Below are 22,734 nucleotides of genomic sequence, written 5' to 3' on the forward strand. Positions count from 1 at the left end.
CAGGGTTCAGAAGTGTTCTCCACACTTATTCCATTAGCATTTGCTTGGAAAGTTAGATTCTATCTGATGCTCTCCTGGCTTCTCAGGGCTGATCACAAAATAGAACTCAGCAAAGTACAGACCACAGAGAAATGGAACCCCAATTTCTCCTATAGAAATGGTTCAAACATAATTCTGCACGGAAAAACAGCTACTCATTATGCTAATTACCCTCATTACAATGTCCAACAAACTCCTTAAAGAATATTAAGGGATTTTGAATTGAATAAAATGAAGCTCAAAAATACTGCATTGTCGATTCTCTGCTATCAATTAGCAATCCCTTCACAGAATATCAGAAAAGAGTAGGTGGAGTGGTATCTGAAGATAATATTTAAACTATAAATGATTTTAAATATCTAAAATCTTTATCAACTCCTTCCAGGTAGGCAAAGCCCTCCCTGATCTGACACCTTCATACCCTGGTGTCCACTCTTCCCACGTGTGTTCCTTCTCCCTGGAACTGTCCCCACCCTGTTTTCTTTCTGTCCCTGGACTATGCCAAGGTCCTTCCGGCCTCAGGGCCTTTGCACCTGCTATGCTCTCTTCCTGGAATGCTTTCCTCCCAGACTCTGCATGGCTCTCCACCTCATTTCACAAAGTGAAAGTCCAGTTGTGGAGGTCACTACTGCCACTGGATCCCACTAATTTTGAACTATAAGCAGTAAATAACCAAACTATCAAAATGCATGGGGCAAAAATATCATAATTAATAGATTTGACTTTGGGGATACCCAATATTTAACAGGCAATCTTTTCTCGGCTATAATTTCTAGCTTCTAATGACGGTGGAGAGGGGGAATGATTAAGACTTTGTCATTTCAGCTATAAAAAAAAAAAAAGAGAGTAAGGAGAAAGCCCTGGGGTTAATGGTTTTCTGCTTACAGCTACCCAACAAGCTCATTTATTAAATGTTGTACATTTGTTGCATCAGATTAATTCATCTATTTAAGGTAAATATTTTCACACCATAGAAGTGACCTGACTGACATGCATTCCCCACATATTAAGTGAAGGGTTGGGGTAGGACATCCCAGGGACCCCTCCCTCCTAGGATTTCACATTCTATTGATAGCCACTCAGGTTTCACTGACACTGTTTTCAGAAAGTCCAGGGAAGCACAGCGCTAACCTGAGACCAGCCCCACCCCCTCACTTATACCCGCGCTCAGTGGGCAGTCAGCCAGGGAAACAGGGGCATGTCCGCGGAGTCCAAACCCAGGGACGCCCAGGAGGACCTGCAATCACAGATGGAGCATGTCACGTGACCCAGGCCGCACAGGTCACCGAGGGAGACAGGGATGCGTGGGTTTATAGAGCAGTAGGCAGTAAGATGTAAACACGGAAGAGAAATAACTGAGGGGCATTTGTGTGGGGTCTGAAGAAATAAGTAGGATGGGCCACTGTTTTAGCAATTTTTCTGAGCAGCAAATCAATTCAGGAACTTTTCACTACAGATTTTGATACAGGTATTGGTATCGTAGGAAGAAGTTACCTTGTTAAGCAAGGAACAAAAGAGCAGTAAAGCAGGATTTCTCAGGCTAGGCACTCCTGACTCTTCGGGCTGGATAGTTCTTTGCTGGGAGGGTTGCCCTGTGCATTGTGGGTATTTAGCAGCATCCCTCATCTCTACTTGCCAGATGCCAGCAGAAGTCCTCCCTTCAGCAATGACAGTTGTGACAACCAAAAAGGTCTGCAGACATTGCCTGCGCCCCTGAGGCAAAATCACCCCTTAAAGGAACAGACTGATAATATCCCTCCATCAAAATGTTTTAAAAATCCATCTGACTCCAGAAATGAAATAAAAAGGCAGCAACATGATGAAAGAAAAAAAATGGTACTGTATATTACAATGGATGAAATCCTTTATGATATCCATTCCTGGATGTCACTAACAGAGAGACACCTTGGTAAAAATGGCAAAGAAATAAACAAGCAACATGCAGAATGGTTTGCACACAATCATGCCATTTTTAATATTATGGTTAAATACACACATAAAAAACCATGTGTCTATTTGTGTGTATGTAAGCACACATATAAATTTTAAAAGCAGAATGGACCATGGTTTTAATCATTTGGGCGGTAGAATCAATTAAGGAACCTTTAAAACTACATATTCCCCAGCTCCAAGCTATTCATTGAAACTCTGAAGGCGAGGCCTAGAAACCCATCTCTTTCAGCATCCCTGGACTCTGATGCTCTGGTCCAGACACCAAAATTGAGAACTTCTCAGTATAAACCAGGGATGGCACACTCCAACTCCAGCCTATTTCTGTAGATAAAGTTTCACTGGGATCTGGCCATGGCCCTCTGTGTAGGTTTCCACTCACCACCTCAGCAGATGAGTAACAGCCACAGAGGCTATCTGGCCCACAAGGCCGTTAGAGTATGTATTATCCGGCCCTTGAGTTTTCTCTGGGCCTGATCCAGATCATACTGACTTTGGGTTCATAAAAGGAAGGAACAGGTAGGTGGGCTCATCTGGGTAAACTTCAAAGACGACAAGTTAAAACAGGGCTTGATCATGTTGATAGCAATTACTACTATTTCTTCTCTCCACCCAAGTCCCTTACTGGGATGGCATATACTAAGTGATTAAATCACAGAAAGGACTTTTCACAGTACAACTTAATGCAGAGAAGGGACCAGCCGCACTTTGGATCGTAATTATGTGCAGAAATGTGACATTAAATCTTGGCACTCTGAAAGGAATGCTTAGGTAGATAACACACTATAAAGTGAGATCTCTATAAAGGGTCACACTCCTTCACTGGAGGAAATGTGGAAATTCTGTCCCCATCCTCCCACCCATGGACAGCTCACTGCAGAGGCCAATATTATTTTTAAATACACACTCCAACCTCGGATGTCAGCTGCCCAGCCAATGCCTGAGGTGCAGGCAAGCCTCGGATACCGGCTGCCCAGCCACCCAGGGCGGCCTGAGGCACAGGTAATCAGGGCCAGCCGAGGCTTGTGCTGCCAGCAGTGGCAGCAGCAGAGGTGTGATGGGGGCGTCACCTTCCACTGATGGCTGGGTCACCTCCCACCCCTGAGGGCTCCCGGACTGTGAGAGGGGGCAGGCCAGGCTGAGGGACCGCCCCCCTCCAGTGCATGAATTTTCATGCACAGGGCCTCTAGTGTATTATAAAATTACTAGTGGCCCAGTGCACAAAATTCATGCACGGCGGGGGGTGTCTCTCAGCCCAGCCTGCATCCTCTCCAATCTGGGACCCCTCAAAGGATGTCCTACTGTAGGTTTACAGGGATCGGGCCTAAACCAGCAGTTGGACATCCCTCTCACAATCCAGGACTGCTGGCTCCTAACCACTCACCTGCCTGCCTGCCTGCCTGATTGCCCCTAACCACTCTGCCTGCCAGCCTGCTCACCCCCAACTGCCCCCTGCCACCAGCCTGCTCACCCCCAAAGACCCCCCTGCCAGCCTGATCACCCCCAACTGCCCCCGCCCCCCCGCTGGCCTGCTTGCCCCCACCCTCCCTCCCCACTGGTCTGCTCGCCCCCAACTGCTCCCTGCTGGCCTGTTCACTCCAAATTGCCCCCTGCCCCGCTGTCCTGATCACCTCCAACTGACCCCCACTGATGGCATGATCGCCCCAAATGGCCCGATCAACCCCAAATGGCCCCCCTGCTGGTCTGCTTACCCTCAAGGGCCCCGCCCCCCCATCAGCCTGATCACCCACAACTGCCCTCCCCTCTTGGCCTCTAACTACCACTACCTCGGCTCCGCCACTATGGCTTTGTCCAGAAAAACGTCTGGAAGGTCTCCTGGAAGGTCTCCCAGTCTAATTAGCATATTACCCTTTTATTAGTATAGATATCCCTAAAACCTATGTAATTTTATTAACCAATGTTATCCCAATGAATTCAATTTTAAAAAATGTTACATGACTCAGCCATGTTTTTATGGTGCAAGCTTAGGACCAGCTAGATGCACAGCAAAAGACTGTCCTCTTATGTAGTGCTGGATCCACTGATAAGACTTGAAGGGATTCAGTTCTTGTCCAATATAACTTTTCTATTATCTGACATTTCACCATTATCATTTCAGTTCTTGGAAAAAGTACTGAAGAGGCACTAAAAAGATCTTGGAGTCTCACGTTAGGTATTACTATCTACAAAACATTCTCTCGCTGTCTAAACTCCAGCTTCTTTATCTATCTGTCAAAATGCACAACTTTTCTTTCTAAGAGTGGTTATCAGGGTGAAAACCAAAGAAAAGAAATAGCAGGACTGTCTACATCTGCCAACTGGGAGGGGGACCACAGCACAGATAACTCCCAAATTTATGGAGTTCAGGATTTTGAGAAAAATAGTAATGAGCAATTGTTACCCTGAAGTGCTATTACACAGTAGAGAAAACTGGGGTCCCACTCCCATTTGTGGGTGATCCTGGCCAAGCAAGGATGTTTCCTGGCACTCAGTCTCAACTGTAAAAGGCAAGAATGGGACTAGGGAGCTCCAATGTCCTTTCAATTCCTAATATTCTCAGTCCAAATAGAAATTGCACTGGTTAGAAATTGTTCCTGCTAAAAAGCAAATGAACAATGTTGGGGTCCAACTATCACAGTGCTTTAATCTGAAAAAGGATATATTTCCTACTTTGTTCAATAATGATACTAACTATATTCCAACTCCAACTGCTTACCACTAGGAGTAAAGATATGAGGGAGGAGTAAAGATATGAGCGACTATAGTCGCTATAGTGTTTATGCCAGTAGTAGACTGGGCCAAGAAATGCATCCTATGAAATGTTTTTTCCAAATCCAAATAATAATAAAAATGCTCATTCACTTCACTGGATCAGGGACGCAATGTCATAGTGAAATACGCATTCTCATGTTTTAATATTTCTTCCCTTCTGTATTAGGGACTCTGGTCAACTTGAAAATTATTCCAAGACTAATTTGGACAGTCATTTTTCCCCTCAATTCTCAGTCAATTTTCTTAAAACCAGCCTGTCCTAATTTTTGCATGTGGGTTGAGTCACATTTGTAAGTGGGTTAAAAGGAAATTACAAGCAGAGTTCAAACTCTTGGCGATGAAATGAATCCATTAAAAATAAACATGTCCCATTATTTTTCTACTTTTTCATGGCATCTCTTTACATTTGGAAATTACCCTGAAATTGCACTGCCTTTGCTTCAGTCTGGCTAACACACATGTCACTAGTCATACTGATGAATCTTTAAGTCCTGTTCAGTTGTGGATGTATCAAGAATTGAATAACTTTTCTTCAAAAACCTGGCAAACCCTTTGTGTTCTGGTTTCTATATTCACTAAATTCCCAGAGGGAACACTCAACTGCATTTACTGGCATAGGCACACCAGCCTCAGATGAAATGCTTTTCTTTCTTTTTTTTCTTTTAGTCATTCAAAGACAAGTTTCTTGAATCAGAAACTTATAGAACAATCTCAATGCCGACATTCGTGTCTTGCCTCTCATCAGAGACACTCATACATCCTAGCAAACGCTCTTTACAAACCAACAATGCCATGAATACAGGAGATATACCAACACTTACTTCCCTGCCCACTCAGGAAAAGAAGCCTACAGCAAACTGGGAATTAAACTTTCTAGATTAAGGTTATACAGGCATCTCAACCAATGCAGGAAAAGTGTCTTATTAAATTCAACATCCATTTAGAGTGAAGACTTTTGGCAAATAGGAAGAGAAGTGACCTTCTTTAATCTGATAAAGAGTATCTACAAAAAAAAAATTTTTTTTAACCTACAGGAAATGGAATACTTATTAGTGAAATGTTGAAAAGTTTCTCCATGAAACTGAGAACAAAGCAAGGATGTTTGCATCACCACTTCCATTGAACATTGCACTACAGGTCCTAGCCCATGCAGGAAGACAGGAATGAAAGGAAGATATAAGGACTGAGTAGGGACAAAAACTGTCATGATTCACAGGCTATATGGTTATGCAAGCAGATAAATTATAAGAATATGGAATTTCAGCAATTTTGACACCGGTCAAAATTTATTGAAAAGGACAAACAATTGCATCTCCGTGTTTCAGAAACAAACAAATAAAAATTTAAAAAGCTGCTGTTTGCAATATATCAAAGAAATCAAATATCTAGGAATAAATCAATTGAAAGAAGTGTATGAACTCAACAAAAAGTTCAGTAAAATAGTAAAATAATATTGAGAGAAATTAAAGAAGATATATATAAATGGAGGAATTATAAAACTCAAAGATTCCAATTTCCCCAGAACTATTTACAGATTTCATGCAATTGCAACAAAAATCACAAGAATTATTTTTGTTGTTGTTGTTGTTCTTGAATAAAATGTCTCCAAATAGCCCAGATGCTCCTGAATAAGAACAATGTGGGAGGGCTTGCTCCATAAAGAATCAGGAATTTTAAAGCTACAGTAACTAGGACAATGGAACAGAGAGTCAAGAACTAGAAAACTAGAATGATCATATATAGACACTTCATTTCTGAAATAGAGCAGTGCAGTAAATATAGTCTTTTCAATAAATTGATATCCATGTGTGTGTGAGGATATTAAGCTTGACTCCTCCCTCACCCCATATATAAAAATAGAATTTTCTTTCTTAAAATAAATTTATTTTTAAAAATGGTTAATCTCTACATCTAGCAATGATACGGTGAAGGAAGTACTCACAGGATCAGTATAACCTTTATGCAAAAGGCCTGGCAATGTATCTGGAAATACACGGATGAATGGCACAAGGCCAAAGATTAGTGATTAACAGGGGTAACAGGTGAATAAACCCACTTGATCACAGTGAGATCAGAGCCATGAAATATGTATACAGATGCTATGAAAACAGAGAGTCGGGGCCCTGAACTTGCCAAGGTAATTCAGGAAGTTTTCCTATGTAAAGTAATCCTCAAAGATCAAGGAGGAGCTACCAATGGAAAGAAGAGCAGGAGAGAGAGCTCCTGCCAGAGAGAACAGCAAGTACGAAGACCCCGAGGTATTAAAGAGGGTGGCATATTGAGAGAATTATAAATAGTTCTACTTAACTGGCAAATGGGCCACGAGTCAGGGAGTTTTCAAAGTAGATTTGATGAAACAGTTGGAGATTGGTTCATAGCATGTGATGCTAAAGAGTTTGACTTTGGCTCTGAAAGCAAGTCAATAATGAAATGTAAGCAGGAATATGACAGATGAAAAATTTTAGAGACAGACCCCTAGCAATGAGATATATTAGGAAACCACTGGGATTACCCAGGTGAGGAATGATTGGGCCATATCTAAAGTTGGATCAACAAAGACAGAAATGTGAAGGCAGGCTGGAGAGTCATAGGATTGGGAGACTATATGGGTAAGGTGAAAAAGTTGCTATGACGGCATGGATGGAACTGGAGAGCATTATGCTAAGTGAAATAAGCCAGTCAATGAAGGAAAAATACCACATGATCTCACTCATTCATGGATAATAGAGACCATTATAAACTTTTGAACAATAATAGATACAGAGGCAGAGCTGCCTCAAACAGATTGTCAAACTGCAACAGGAAGGCCGGGGAGGGTTGGGGGACAGGAGGGAGGGGGGCAAGAGATCAACCGAAGGACTTGTATGCATGCATATAAGCATAACCAATGGACATAAGACACTGGGGGGTAGGGGAGGCCAGGGGATTGTCAAGGGCGAGGGGGAAAAAAAAGGACACATATGTAATATCCTTTGTAATACTTTAAGCAATAAAAAAAAAAAAATTCGATGGGAAAATTTTTCAAAAAGAAAAAGTTGCTATGCATGGTAACTCCTGGGTTTTTTACTTGGACAAGCAGGTAAATAAATGGTAGGGTCACTCATTGAAATATGGGATTCAGAAAGAAAAACAAGTTGAGAAGAGGCAGGACGCCATGGTTTTTTATTTGGGGCAGGAAGACTTTAGGTATCTAAGAAACACTGAATAGGCAATGACCTTAAGTCATTGTAAACACAGATCTGGCGCTCAGGGGAAATGAGAATAGAATTTTCTTTCTTAAAATAAATTTATTTTTTAAAATGGTTAATCTCTACATCTAGCAATGATACGGTGAAGGAAGACTCCTGCTTTGAAAATCACCAGTGTATTGGGGGACGGGGGCCAGAAGGGTGACTGTGCATATACAGAAGATCATTGGGGCCGAGGCATCAGAGAGGTTGGGAGGGGTCAGCTGGAGGGATTTGGAAACATGAGCACGGAGGAGAAAAAGAAGGAGGATTTAGGAAAGAAATAAAACGTGTTGAGGACCATAAGCACCAGGGCCCTTATATGCCCTGACTCATTTGCTCTTACCAGCTCAGTCCCATAAATATGACCCTAACTTTATCCAGAAGGTACTAAGGCTCAGGAAGGGTAAGTAGCTGATCCAGTCTCATGTGGCATAAATATGCACCCAAGACTGAGTGACTCCTTTACTATTTTCCACAAAACCTCTTCTTTTAGGTCATGAAGTCAAGGAGTGGTTTCTGGGAGGAGAGTAGCTCACTGCCATCAGCTACCAGAGGAAAGAAACCCAATTACTGGAGAGTGGGCCCAGATTTGGCACTGGTCACCCAGACCTGGGCAATTTGAGCAGCTTGAGGGTCCATCCACCTTCCAGCAGATCAGGAAGCATTAGAGATGACACTCAGGACACAGTGGGAGAAGAGAACCCTGGGTTCAATCAGCTGTGGGGGGCCTCAGGTTAATAGACTCTAAACCAGTGATGGCAAACCTTTCGAGTTCGGCGTGTCAGCATTTTGAAAAACCCTAACTTAACTCTGGTACCATGTCACATATAGAAATTTTTTGATATTTGCAACCATAGTAAAACAAAGCTTTATATTTTTGATATTTATTTTATATATTTAAATGCCAATTAACAAAGAAAAATCAACCAAAAAAATGACATAGGTTTGCCATCACTGCCCTAAACCCTGGGTGGCTCATCAGGCCTTTGAAAGAATCTGGACCGAGCTCACTCGGCTTAGTAAGAGAAGGTGTCTGGCCAGAGAGCCCCAGTTTCTGGTTTTGTGCAAGGTTCCAGTGTTGCACACGTGGAATCCGAGAGGCCTGAAGGTAGGTCTAGGATAATGGAGCCCACAGGAATATGGAACCTTAGAAGGCTCTGCTAGGTAAAGAGCTGGAAAAGCCAGATTTTCTGCCCTCACCCAGACACCCCCACCCTGGGTAACCATGGCTTTTAGAGCAAGTATCTACTCTATGAACCACATGCTAACCAAGTTTCAGAGCAAAGTCTGAGCAAATGGAGCTACTCCATCCAGACAACAGGAGAGAGCAGCAAACACAGGCTGTGTGAGGTGCCCAGACCAGGAGAGCAGAGGCGAAGGGGCGTGGGGGCTCAGTGCAGGCTGCCACACAGCAGGGGGAGGAGGTGGAGAGGTGGCATCCGTCCTGAGAAGAGCTAGTTCATTAATGTCTTCAAAGCTGGGGCTGAAACTGTCCACACATGTGAAAGGTGGGGCTACACCTTTCTGGGTAACATTTCCCACCAGTCAAATGAAAAGGGGCATTTTTTGTTTATGTCCTTCAAAAATAAACAACTACTTTTCTAGGAAATGTCTGCCATCTGCCAATTCTGGAACTAGTGACACAATCTGAATGAGTAGGCAGGTAACTGCTCTGGTGAAGACTGCCAAGAATAGCACCCACTGCACCCCTATTTTGAGAGTTTTCTGCACCTAGAGGCCCTCCTCCTGGAAGCAATGATGAAACTAACTTGCCTTTGCTCAAAAGTCACCTCAAAGCTCCTTCCTGACTTTTCTCCCAGACGGTGGAGCAGTAGGCAGATTCCACAGACTTTTCAGAGCTCAGTGGCCACAGAGGCCCACAGGAGGCCAAGGAAGCCAACAGGAGGCCAGGGAAGCCAGTGGGGACCCAAATACAGCGGCCCCTACATATTTTAATGGATTTGGCCTCCATCCTAGAAGCTTTGGGACACCAACCAAACATGTTAAATCAAGGCAGAGACTCCTACTTTCTTTTCTTTTTTTTTTTAAATATATTTTATTGATTTTTTTCTTTTTTTACAGAGAGGAAGGGAGAGGGATAGAGAGTTAGAAACATCGATGAGAGAGAAACATCGATCAGCTGCCTCCTGCACACCCCCTACTGGGGATGAGCCTGCAACCAAGGTACATGCCCCTGACCGGAATCAAACCCTGGACCTTTCAGTCCTCAGACCAATGCTCTATCCACTGAGCCAAACCGGCTAGGGCAAGACTCCTACTTTCAAAAGAGCTTTCCACTCTTGTATAATCTCCAAATATAAAAATGTGTTGATTTCTTTATTATTTAAAATAGGTGAAAGTAACACCGGTGTGAGGCAGCGAGGAGCTGCAAAACTAGGCACAGAGTTGGCACTCGATTATATTTACTGTCTGAAACAGGGAAAGGACATCGCTTCCTGTCAGCCTGTTCTTCACTCTCTGCTCCGAGCATTTCCCAGGCAGGGTGCTCTGTATCAGCCAGGCTTGGTAGCCCAGGATCCTTAAGAAAAGTTGGCCAAGAGCTCTATGGGTGCCATGAAATGAGGTGAACGCGGAGAAACCAGGGCCACTGTCCTGAGGAAAGACTGCTGCTCTAAGCTGGACAGTGCTTCATGTGCTGGTGTACCTGCCTGGCCTCCTAACTTCTTTGCTGTGTTTTTTCTCTGCAGGCACAAAATTTCCCCTGCTCTCTTTTCAGCTTTTCTAACCTTAAGTTGAAACAGCTGCTCTAATTTTAATACCCATCTGCTCCCGGAAATGAGGACAAGAATCAGTGACTCGGTGGAGAAATCTAAAATCTTCATGTTGTCCAACCTCATTTACCTAGAGATGAGCCTTCTAGAGCCAGCCAGCTTCATGTAGACCACTTCACCAAGAAAAAGAAAAAGTAAAAGCTAAAAAGTACAATTCAAGCCACCAAAAGAGCAGGCTCTGGACATTCAGCAGCAATTGCTGTTTCTTAATCAACAAAAGCCAAAGACCGCCAATTGCACGCATGCTGAGATTAGTCATCTCCATGCATGGCAGGAAAGAGGCTCTGATTGGCTAACAATATTTAGGAAAAGACCAGCAATCTCCACGAGGAAGCTAACTGGACTTTTAAAAAATTATAAAAGACAGAAGGAACAAAGGGAAAAATAAACAATAAAGGAATAGAAAAACAGGACTGAACGTGGAGGTCATCATAAGACCCTGCCAACTATAAAGAACCACAGGGTATGAAGCACAGAAACAAGAATGGTCAGCAACAGAGACTATAGTCTCTGCCGTCTGGGAGTTAAGACAGAGGGTGGACGGACGAGGGATGGAAAACCACCCCACCTTAATTTTGCAGCCCTGTGGACACAAGATAGCTCTATAGGGAAGCGAAGCAAGAACATTCTGGCTGCACTTCAGTGCACTAAGACACAGAGGGGTTTCCTGCCCCATGATGAGCTTAACCGTAAATCAGTAGAGAGCCACTGCCTGGATAATTGTGTCTACAAAGCAGTACAACAAAGGTACTGTAGCTTGAAGATACTCTACAATACTGATCATCCACATTTTCTCTTTAAAACCACAAATATTTAGCATTTCCAATTAAGACATGAAATTAGAAGGGTGGAAAAATTATCAGTAATTAAGAATTAAGGGTTTTTAGGACACTAATTTTTGAGCACAGAGCATCCTCTGATCTGTTTTAGAAGGTTGATGAAACCAATCGCATTTAAATTGCTTGCCAAGTTGGACTCTGAGAGTTAACTTAGTGTATAAAGATTATAGACACCATAACTTTTCTTACATGTGTAAATGCTGTAGGCAGGCAGAAAATAAAAGCTTTATTGAAGGAAAATTTCATTATTCAGAACTTTAATTATAACACATTGAACTGATGAGCAGGACCTTCTCCAGCTAAAACCATGTAACAATTTTAGATAAAATAGAAAATGCTTTGATTCAAAAGTGAGCTTTAAAATGGGGTGGGGGAGCCCTAACTGGTTTGGTTCAGTGGATGGAGCAAAGGCCTGCAGACTGGGGGGTCCCGGGTTCGATTCCAGTCAGGGGCATGTACCTTGGTTGCGGGCACATCCCCAGTGGGGGGTGTGCAAGAGGCAGCTGAACAATGTTTCTCTCTCATCGATGTTCCTAACTCTCTGTCCCTCTCTCTTCCTCTCTGTAAAAAATCAATAAAATATATTAAAAAATAAAATAAAATAAAATAAAATGGGGTGGGGGAGCCCAGCCAGTGTGTTGAGTGTCCACCCAGGAACCAAGAGGTCGCTGGTTGATTCCCAGTCAGGGCATGTGCCTGGGTTGTGGGGCTTGATCCCCAGTGGGGGGCGTGCAGGAGGCAGCTGATCAATGATTCTCCCTCATCAGTGATATTTCTCTCTCTCTCTCTCTCTCTTTTCCCATTCCCCTCTCTCTAAAAAACAATTTTTAAAAAAATATTTAAAAAAAGAAATGTTTAAAATGTGGAGGGAGAGGGGAATCCTTGAGTTTCAGAAATGATAAGAGATCTCACAACCAAAGCCATTAGCAGATGCCACTGTATTAACCACAGGGGTTATGGACCTGGAAATAAAACCTAAGAGCTGGAGGTCTGAGTTCTAGAAACCATGTGCAGATGGGAAATGTGGCCTTGAGCACAGGAGAAGAGAGGGGCCTATAACTGAGACCAAACATAACGCCTCCTAGAGCCACCTGTCTGTTTAAAAAGAGATAAATCTAGCAGCAGGCCTGGAGAAACAGCAGAAAGAATGGCATCCCTCTAGGACAGTGGTTCTCAACCTTCCTAATGCCTCAACCCTTTAATATAGTTCCTCATGTTGTGGTGACTCCCAACCATAAAATTATTTTCGTTGCTACTTCATAACTGTAATTTTGCTACTGTTATGAATCGCAATGTAAATATCTGATATGCAGGATGTATTTTCATTGTTACAAATTGAACATAATTAAAGCATAGTGATTAATCACAAAAACAATATGCAACTATATATGTGTTTTCCAATGGTCTTAGGCGACCCCTGTGAAAGGGTCGTTCGACCCCCAAAGGGGTCTCGACCCACAGGTTGAGAACCGCTGCTCTAGGATCTCCAGATGAAGAAGGAGTTGCTTATGAGTAATGAGAACCTTCCATATGAATGCCCCATGTGAGCAGCAACATCCCCTTGAGGTAGAAATCCTGGGATGAGAAATGAACATTAAAAACTTGTGCAGGACTAGGCGAGTGACGGAGTGATGCTTCCACAATACAGAGCACATGAGACACTTGGACACTTACCATAATGAGCTCGCAATAGAAAATTACAAACTGCACAAGTGTACACACATGGACACTTACCGCAATGAGCTCGCAATAGAAAATTACAAACTGCACAAGGAAACAAACCACCATCAACATGTAGAACTACGGGGAAAGAGTCATTTCCCTGGCTGTGTGAATATACATTTATATATTTTAAGGTAAAATAAGATGTTTAAAATATGTTTGAAATTTTTTTATGATTCTGCAACTTAAATTAAGTTCTTTGATTAACTGCCTGATTAACTATCCTAATACCTTTGATAAGAGGGATTCTAATTAAACATAGAACTACCGCCCGGTGGCATGGCTCAGTGGTTGCATGTTGACCTGTGAACCAGGAGGTCACGGTTAGATTCCTGGTCAGTACATATGCCTGGGTTGCGGGCTCAATACCTAGTGTGGGGCGTGCAGGAGGCAGCCGATCAACGGTTCTCTCTTATTGATATCTCTCTCTCTCTCTCTCTCTCTCTCTCTCTCTCTCTCTCTCTCTCTCTCTCTCTCTCTCTCCCTCCCTCCCTCCCTCCCTCCCTCCCTCCCTCTCCCTTCCTCTCTGAAATCAATAAAAATACATTTTTTAAAAAATAGAGCCACCATATGATCCAACAATTCCACTTCTGGGGGAGTATGGGACAAAATGGATGAAGGGGGTCCAAAAGTACAAACTTCTAGTGATAAAATAGGTACATCATGGGAAGGTAATGTACAGCATGGTGACTACAGTTAATAACACTGTATTGCATATTTGGCAGTTGCTAAGAGAGTAGATCTTAAAAGTTCTCAGGACAAGAAAAAAATTTTTGTAACTATGGATGGTGATGAATGTTAACTAGACATTGTGGTGATCACCTTACAATGTATACAAAAATCAAATCATTATGCTGTACGCCTGAAACTAATATGTTACATGTCAATTATAATTCAGTAAAAAAAAATTAATGTTAAAAAATGTCCCAGAGAGAGATTTACTCTAAAGGAAAAGGTGTCTGGTAGGGCAGCCACTGCCAGCAAGGGTGGCTCAGGTCAGGGACAGCAGGTTCTGGATGTAGGATACCCGAGGTGTCCACAAGGGGGCCACTGAGCGAGCTGCCCTCTGAAGGTTCCAGCCAGGGAGCTGTGGGCCTGACCCTGAATGGAACATTCTGGGCTCACTCTCCTTTGCATATTCGCAAGAATGGCCTGGACATGGGGTCTGCCAGCACTGACATGCTCAGCCTAGATTCTGTTTTGTCCAATATTGGGCACAATGAGCTCCAAACCAGTTATGTTTGGTCTTTTGTGCTAACCTCTAGATCCTATGAATAATTCTATGGATTTGTTTTATCACATCTATGCACATGTAGAGGAAACACTGGGTGAATTGACAAAAAAAAAAACCTTAGTGGTAATTCAAATTCTATTACATTGTGTTATAAAGCAAGAATCTAGTCCAACATACAAACATATTTTAGACCAAAATGTGTTTGCATATTTAAGACAAAAGTACTACCGACTTGCTGAAATAAAACACTGGCTTAGCTCCATTTAGAATTCAGTCACATTTGTGTCCTTGCTACAACATTTGCATTGCAAACTGCCTGACATGTGATCCGGTTATCAGTACCTCTATTGTCTCCAACTCTACAGGGAAGGATTTTGGCAACAAAGCCATTAAAAAATCTAATTTTGCTGAGCACAATATAGATTAATAGCCAGCTCATTCTATAAATATTGCTTCCAAAAACAGAAGTTTTGCTGGCAAAGGGAAGACACAAAATCCAACAACATTATCAGTTATGGCCACAGCATGTTTAGTCTCTGACAATCGGGAATACTGCTGTAAAAAGTGAAATCAAGCATTCAAGTATAAGACCGCAAAAGAGGCCGATCACCTGTGTTACAGTCACAGCACTCAGTTTGTGAGCCACAACACACTCTGCGTACTGTGTAGAAAATAACACTGGTGGTAGACATTCTCAAGTACTGAACGAGTATTCTGTAGCAGGGCTTTAAGCATTTTAAACAGTGTTTCTAAACCTAAACATAATCCTGTTAGGCAAGTATGGTCGATTCCACTTCACAGGTGAGAAATCTGAGACTCAGAGAAGGTAACACACCCCACAGACATAATATATGGTACAGTGAAGAGTTAAGCCCAGGTTGTTCCTACTACAGTTTGCCTTTCCACAACAATAGAGAGCTACTAAGTTTTCTGGGAGTTTTTTTCTTTCAATCACTCACCTTTCAGGAAGGACAGTCTGAGCAGCAGGTGAACCAGAGCACGCATTTGGAAACAAATGACAACGCCTACTATTAAGTCTGAAAATCATTAGTCTTCATTTCGGCCACTCTTTGCAATCGCTGAGCCTTAAATCCCTAATTATACATGCTAATTGAAGGGCTTCATGGCATAGACAAAGCTAGACAGGCGTAAAGGACTTGGAGATTTGTATTTGAAGATGAGTATCTGGGAATTTGAGACACATCAGGAAACAAACAAACAAAAACAACAACAACATGAAACCCAACTAGATAGAAGGTCAGAGTTTTCCCGACCTGCCCGGCCTCTCCAAGTCCACTTCCCTGGGAAAGAGAGGCCAGCTCCTCCTCAGACTACTTCTGGCATATTCTCTGTCCTTTTCCTAACCTCTTTCTAGACTCTCCCACGGGACATTTCATTGACAGAGCACAGTTTCCTGGGGTGGAGAGGTAGCTCTGTAGACCCAAAAGACGTTTTTGCTGTTTTCTTGGGCTTGACCAGGGTTATCTCTCAGCTAGAGGAGGAGGCAAAGGACAGAGCTAAGAGCCTGCACTGGGGCCTGGGGGCCTGGGGGCCCAGCCCCGCCACCTCTGCTGACTGGACAGCACCGTTATGTAGATGGGAGGATGTGGCGTAGGTTTCTCTAGCCATGATGTGTCAACCTGCCCTGGAAAGTCCTGAATATGACTGATACGTACTAACACCCCAGCACAACCATCATGGAGATATCAAGAAATGAAGAGCATGCATTTCAACCTCATGTTAATTTCAAAATATGCTAATTCAAGAAATAAGAAATCCTTTATCCCATTAGATCTTATTCATTGAGCTCAATATAAGCTTTATGGCAAATAAAAATCAGAATAGAGCCCTGACCAGTTGGTTCAGTGGGCAGAGCATCAGCCTGCAGACTGAAGGGTCCCAGGTTTGATTTTAGTCAAGGGCATGTACCTTGGTTGCGGGCACATCCCCAGTAGGCAGTGTGCAGGAGGCAGCTAATCAGTGTTTCTCTCTCATCGATATTTCTAACTCTCTATCCCTCTCCCTTCCTCTCAATAAAAAAATCAATTATATATATTTTAAATCAGAACAGGGGGAATGATAAATTTAAAAAGAAAACAAAAAGCTCTTTTTCTTGATCCTGTAACAATAAATTTGCATTCTAGAAGAGTGATTATGGCATAGTTACAGTTTCAGGATCTAGATCCAATTTATTCAAATAATTGCAACCTATTTATATAAAACTATTTTAAAAACTGACTTGCTTACCATTTGAATTAAAACTTTGTCACCTGTGGCAATTATTTGAAATAAGTTCCTCATAATTTAGATAATGAAAAACTAACTGCAATTTTTTAAATTGCTTTGCTTAGCTTCAACCACTCTCAACAATGTGCAGCCCCCTGAAAAGGGCTGCTGAAGACAGATCCCCTCGGACACATTAGCAGTATGCCTCTGTACTTCCATTTTTAACCAAAAAACAGTTTGAATTTTTTTTTTCTACTGATACCATTATAATAACCTGGTTGTTAGCAGGAAAGGAGTAAAGAGATACTAGATAATATAGGCATGACATGTATATAGCTTGGAAACGTAACACTTTCCAAGTCTGTTTCCCACTGATCTACGGGGGAAGGGATGGACAAAGGCAGCTGGGACACATGCTCAGTGAGGTCTGAGTGACAAGGTCTGAGTTTCAGTCACCTGGAAACAAGTCAGTGGCCAGAATAGGCATGGCCACTGCAAGGCAAGAAACCTGAATATTTAAACTCCCAGACAAAGAAGCCCTCTCTCTTGGCTCTTGGCTCTCTCACACACACACCAAGCTCCAGCTCTCTCTGCAGGGGGCACGGAGCCACATGGGACCCACATAATGAGCTAATGGACTTTAATTAGCCTGATGCTCTGCCAGCCCCAATTCCACTATGGAGTGGAAGCTCTGGACACTGGCCCTGCTTTAGCGGCACCTCTTTCAGGACTGGAGTCAGGGACATGGGACTTTACAACGAGGAATGAAACTCCACACAAATAAAGACTTTCACCACATCTCATTCTCCCAGGTCTAAGGATACTGTAAGGACCCCGTTCCCACGAGTGACAGAGAAGTTCGATTCTCCCGGTCACACTGCCACTGTAAGTAATTTATTTCTACGCTTCAGAGAGAAGCCAGAGAAAAAGAATGTGTTGTAAACATGAAAGGGGGCCCAGATCCGAAATCCAGTTCCCACTCCTCTGGTCTTGGACAAGTCACGGGGCTCCTAGGTGTGGTTTCTGCATCTCTCCAGTGGAGATAGCCCCACCTTTCCTGCACGAGGCAGGGCTGCACCCAATGACCTCCAGAGGCCACTAACCTTATACTTCAATAAACATAGAACACATGCAAAAAGATCATGACATTTTTTAAAATCATATGTCCTACTGGCCAGAAAATAGTGGATCCAAAATTCTTCACAATTTTTGGAGGCGGTTGGAAATATTTAATGCTGTTATATAAAAAGCTTCATACTGTGAAAGCCCAAAGGAGAAAACATTTTCAGTCTATAAAGGAGACAGCACACAGCAAAAACAATTTATTTAGGCAAGAGTTTCTACCAGTTCCTCCCTGTGGAAAATATAATCATGCAAAATGGAACCATAGTAAATATTCTTTAAATGTGCTTTACATGTGATTTCAAACTGTCAGCTCAGTAATTCTCAATGCAACCTCTGCTGTCTTCATGAAGACCCATTTCCATGGGTGCTCCCATCACATGAAAAAGTAGTCCACCACCTATCAGCTGGTGCCCAAAACAGGACACGCAGCCCAGCTCGTTGAATTCAGACTTAATTCTTCTGCCCAGCACCAGGTTCCAGTTGCCTTTCAAATTTTTATGCCGCATGTTTTATAAGCTCTTGGTGAACAGACTAAGGTTAACACAATTAATAAATATGCTTAATTTAGTAATTTGGAAGTATGGCAATTCAGTAACTGTCATACAAACTACATGATTTGACATTCCCCTTTTTAAATTCTTTTGTGTGTTTGTTTTAACATCTCTTAAAGGTCTCCCAGTCCAATCCAAATTAAATATAATAAGTCACCTACCTAGCATATGCCATGGACAAAGCCAAAAATCCTAACATAATTTAGAATTCATTAAACAACCATGCATTGTACTCATAGATAAAGCTTTTGATTATAATATTTTTATAATATTTAATATATTATATTTAATATTTATAATATAATAAATTATAATATTTATAATTATTTTGAAGACAAACCTAACAAAATTAGTTCTCAATGACCTTTGGAGGCCACTAACCTTATACTGCAATAGACATATAACACACGCAAAAAGATCATGACATCTTTTTAAATTATATGTCCTACTGGCCAGAAAATAATGGATCCAAAATTCTTCACAATTTTTGGAGGCGGTTGGAAATATTTAATGTTGCTATATAAATTAGAAGCAAAATAAATTAGAAGCAACATATTAGAAAGAGAAATTCCTATTGCAGGCTGGTCAGTGACATTGGCACAAAGTGATACCTGGTGTGGGAAGAAGCAAAAATCTATAAAAGGAAAAAACATGGACTCCACAGATTGAACATCCAAGGCCACAGGGAGGAGAGGCAATATCCCATGCCTTCCCATCACTTGGGGATCATTGTGGTTACTGAACAATCCATAATTAATGCTTAAAGAATGCCCTTGAGTCAATAAAAAGGCTAAATTATGTTCTGTATTCTCCACTGACATATACAGCTCACTGAGGTCCATTCCTTAAAAATGACTACAAAGAATAGCAGAATCCAAAGAGTCATGCTCAGACATCGGGAAACTCATTCCAAGTGTCTTATCGTGTGCTAGGTAAATGAGCTGAAACTGTATTTTAAATAATTAAATAATAGTGGATTTAATATTACTATAATGATTTCTTGTCTGATTATTTTTCAATCTAGTATTTCATTATATTATTTCATGAAATACCGGAAATGCATGAATGCATGTCTAACAGCCATTTGCCTGTAAATAAAATATCTAGCTGCCTCAGCTTGGAACCAGAAAACGTAAAGGAAAAAAGTTAAAAATATAAATGTATATATTTATAAACTTTTTTCTGTAGGAAAAACATGAGAATACCTTCAGGATCCTCCCCAAGCATAAATAATAATTAAGGGTAATAATAACAGCAGCTACTATTGCTCCATGCCAACCACCATGTCAAGGATTTTACCTACTTTTCCTTTTTTTTTTTTAATATATTCTATTGATTTTTTACAGAGAGGAAGGGAGAGGGATAGAGAGTTAGAAACATCAATGAGAGAGAAACACCGATCAGCTGCCTCCTGCACACTCCCCACTGGGGATGTGCCTGCAACCAAGGTACATGCCCTTGACCGGAATCGAACCTGGGACCCTTGAGTCCGCAGGCCAAAGCTCTATCCACTGAGCCAAACTGGTTAGGGCCCTACTTTTCCTTTGAGAATGGCACAATTAGCCCAGTTTATCTATATATATATAAAAGCCTAAGCAACCGGTCAACCGGTCACTATGACACACACTGACCACCAGGGGGCAGATGCTCAACACAGGAGCTGCCCCCTGGTGGTCAGTGCACTCCCACAGCTGAAGCACCGCTGAGCTGACCAACGGGCGCCAGACACCAGGCTCATGACTGGCGAGCACAGATGCAGCAGTGCGAGCCTCTCCTGCAGACACTCCCCCTGTGTGCCCCTCCCCCGTCCGGGCCAGGACCGGGATTGGGACCAGCATTGGGACTGACTTGGCGCAAGCCTGCAACCACTTCTCAGTCATGGGCATGTGGGTATCGCCCTAAAACAGGAGCACAGAGACCCCAGCGGAGCGACAGCAAGCCTACTGAGTGGCGGCAGCAGGTGCAGCGGGGCCTGGATGAGCAGGAGCAGCTCAGCACCCGGCCCAGGCTTGGGCTGCTCCCCGGCCACCTGCTGCTTCGTGCACTTCTACATCCCTCGGGGGGTGTTGGATGGTGGTTTCAGTTTGATCCCCACAAGCCACGCCCAGGGACACGACTGGTGCACAAATCTGTACACCGGGCCTCTAGTCCACATATAAGGAAACTGAGACTTAGAAAGGTTCAGTAACTTGCCCAAGGTTTCAGAATTGATAAGTGATAAAGCCACAAATAGAACCCAGGTCTCATTCTTAAAAACCATCCTCTTAACAAGCGTGGAATGAATCAATGACAGAGGGGAAACAGGTGGCAGGTGACAGTGGGAGAAGAAAATGATCTAAAGTAGTCAAAAGGAAGAAAAATAGGAGTCCTGTCAGCATCACAGAGACCACAGGTGTATAAGATCAGAGTACAGTATCTAAGTCATGATCATAATGTGAAACAAGAAAAACATAGTAACAGCTAACATATGTTGTGGGCTTAGTGTGCACTAGGCACTTGACATATATTAACTCATTTAATCCTCCAAATGTACCTACAAAAAAGATACTATCATCATCCCCCTTTTACAGATTAAGGGACCGAGACCAAATGGGTTGACCAGTTGCCAAAGGAACACAGTTACAAGTGGCACAACAAAATCTGAATCCAGAAAGTCTTGCCCCAGAGCCTGAGACCTTAACTACGCAATTCCAACATATCCGTTACACTGTCCATGACTTATGCAATGGCAAGGAAGTGTGGGACACAATTTGGGAGCTGATACTAACAAAGAATGCTTTGACTGGTTAAGAAGGCAAGCTTCGTTTATCTGGAAATTTCACTTTCATAAATATAATTATTTCTCAACAATGTTAAGTCACTTGGTTTTTACAGTTGAAGCCCCCAACTCTTTTCTACTGTTCTGGAAGTTCCAAATGTTCTTATCTTCATGAAGATACAAAACATACTTTCTAAGAAAATTAAATACACCCAAAGCTTCCTAAAATACATTGAAAAATGAAAAAAATTAAATGTCCATTAACCACTTAACGAATGTCTCTGCACCTCAAGCTGATGGCATGATATATGATTTCTATAATGTCATGAGGGAAAGAAGGGCACCTTTCATCAACTTCATAAAATATCGCACAGCTGTGAGTTTTCATAACTAAGGCATTAGTGATAATGATAATCTCTAGTCATGATACTCCCATATTGCAACTGAAACAAACTCAGAGGATATATGTAATAGGTAGTTCACATACATACCCAAACATATTTAAATCCTTTCCTCAAAAGTTTTAGTCAAAATAAACATCGAAGTGACTTTGAGATTAGCTAAAACTTTAATTAGGTAAAAAAAATAAACCTTCTCTACCTCGATTTGCAATAATGTTACTCAGAAATGAGCAATTTGATCACTTCTGATTGGTCCATTCAGCCTTTGGAGGTCCCCATAGTTTTCAATGACTTGATTTTCAGCAGGAAATCACTCACAAAGGACAAGCTGAATTTGTGCTCACTCAAAGGAAAATTCCACCAGGATACCATCAAAGCCCCAGGAGAGCCCAGTGGAAGCAAAACCACCCCAGGTCTTCAAAGGCATGAAGGCCACAGTTGGTGTGGATGGGGTAGTAAGAGCTATGACTGAAACAATTACAGGTCGTATACCGAGCTTCCGCATGCAGTTCCCTGAATGAGCGAAGATGAGTGGAGACTAGATGCCAATCATGGTTTCGAATGCACTGCACAGCCTACCCTGTCCTTCAGCATCTTTGAAGAAAATGTAATATAAAAAGAGGAATTATTGATAATAATTTTATATTGGTCATTGGCAATGAACAAAGCTACTTCTCAGCGGCCTAATCACTAGGTGGTCTGCCATGCAGGTTTCTTAGAAATGACAGCAAGAGTGCCAAACAGACTGTGTTTGCTTCTTCATTTGACAGGTTAATCTCATTCAAAAGAGCAGAATCAAGTTGTGCAGGAGAGAATTGGCCCAGCTTTTGAAATCTGTCAACCTTGGGCTCAAGTCCTGCCCTGGATCCTTCCTAGCTATGTAATGCCAGGCAAGTATCCTATCTCTCTAAGCCTTAAATTGTAGCTAACCCTAGAACTGAGCTCACAAAGTTGCTTGGGATTGCATAAGAGAATGCACAAAAGGCACTGAGCAGGATGCCAGGCACAGTAAACACTTAAGCATGCCAGCCAACTTTCACATTATTTTGAATTTAAGAATGCCTGGATTCAATGGCAATGAGTGTGTGAATAAGT

At 42.3% G+C, this 22,734-nt stretch overlaps 1 protein-coding gene across 1 annotated transcript in view; it reads right to left on the reverse strand.

The window, feature by feature from the left end:
* The window catches only part of DNER (delta/notch like EGF repeat containing), a 242,977-nt gene that overhangs the window by 144,674 nt on the left and 75,569 nt on the right, over positions 1-22,734 (reverse strand). The window lies entirely within an intron of this gene.

The sequence above is a fragment of the Myotis myotis genome, unplaced genomic scaffold, assembly GCF_014108235.1.
Source record: "Myotis myotis isolate mMyoMyo1 unplaced genomic scaffold, mMyoMyo1.p scaffold_m19_p_8, whole genome shotgun sequence".
Taxonomy (NCBI): Eukaryota; Metazoa; Chordata; class Mammalia; order Chiroptera; family Vespertilionidae; genus Myotis; species Myotis myotis.